Genomic DNA, 1,564 nt, shown 5'->3' with positions numbered 1-1,564 from the left:
CACACTGCCTCACTTTGTTTTGTCCTTCTCCTTCCCAGTCCTCTGCTGTGGAGTGACAGCAGCGGGGAACAACCCTGGGGTTAGGGATTTTGAAGGAAGCCATGCTGTTTGGCTTATTTATTTGCAAGCTCAGCTCAGCAGCAGCGCAGCAGCAGCCTGGCATGCGTGCAGGCTGCTGCCGGCGAGCACTGCTGGCTCCACTCCAGAGGGCGAGTGCCGCTGAAGCTGTTGGGCTCCCAGAGCTATGAGCCCTGCTCTCGTGAGCAAGACGGATTTGAATTTTTGCAGGTGTGCTGGGAATAGCCCAAAGCACCTCGTCTCAGTCGCTGGTCCGAGGAATTCACGGCTATTATATTTGGGAGCCAGGCAATGATTACAAATCAATGACTCCACTCCCTGAGTGATTCATCGTTAACTTGGGAGTTTAGCTCTTTCTCTGGCGCTCTCCATTCCGAGCTCCAGTTCTTGTAACATCTCAAGTGTCTTATTTATTTTAAATCATCAGAGAGCCGCAGATGTAGCTGAGGAGGAGCGGAAGGACAGATGGACGGAGGCATGGTTGGGCAGCTAAGGGGAGGGAGGGTTTCTGAAGGGGGATGGAGCACCTTGAGGGTGAGCGGAGCTTGGCTGTAGGCTGGGGAGCAATGCTGCCAGCATGACCCATGGCAGACCAGCATCCTCTCTGCTGCAGGGCTCCCACTGACCTCCTTGCTTGGCTGGTAAATGGCCCATATTTTTGCCTGGCTGGGCACAAAGTGTGTGGGGGGGAAAATAGAAAAAAAAAATACCAACCTGTGCCCAGCCAGACCAAAGCAGAGGTTATTTAGCAGGCCAGTGGGGAGGTTTTAATAATCCCAAACATCCTGGGCCAGTCTATTCTTAATAATAATTTATAGCACTTAGCGCTTTTACACATTCTAAGCATTTTGAAGGCATTAATCGTGGGCTGGGACTGCTCCGGACCAGGGACTGGCACTGCGGTCTCTCCCAGGCCTAGCAGAGAGGTAGAGGTTCACGGAGCAGGCTTTCCACAGCCTGCCCTCATTCACTGCTGCGTCTCCCCACGTACGGCTGTCTTCCAGCCCCTTGTCCCACCTCACAGTTTTCCTTGCAAAACTAGAGTGTGTCCCTTAAGCAGACTTGCTTTAAAATCACAGTCATCTAGCTGCTGGCCTGGGGAGCGTGGCTATTTCACCAGCAAGTACAGTAAATAATCACCACTGTCAAGCAGGGCAGCTAGGTAGGGAATTGGTCCCATTTCACAAATGAGGCAGCTGGCACAGAAAGGATAGCTAATTGGTAGAGCTGGGAATGCATTTCCCAGCTCCAACCTTCTCTTCTAGGCCTTACAGTGGTATTTACAGAGCATGGCTTAGACTTCAGCATGTTCAGAGAGGCTGGGAAGCTAAAAGATGCCCTGACCCTCTGTACTATCAGAAATACTCCTTGGTTTGGATTTGGCTTACGCCCACACAAGAAATACAGCCGGGTCTGCACCACCCCTAGGTCTAGCCTCTGCTGGATTTGTCATCACTGTAGCTTTTGATATCATCTACACGCGCTG

Source organism: Nipponia nippon, unplaced genomic scaffold, assembly GCF_047370975.1.
Source record: "Nipponia nippon isolate SJK-2023a ecotype South Korea unplaced genomic scaffold, ASM4737097v1 scaffold_3, whole genome shotgun sequence".
Taxonomy (NCBI): domain Eukaryota; kingdom Metazoa; phylum Chordata; class Aves; order Pelecaniformes; family Threskiornithidae; genus Nipponia; species Nipponia nippon.
This window is presented reverse-complemented; position numbering follows the sequence as displayed.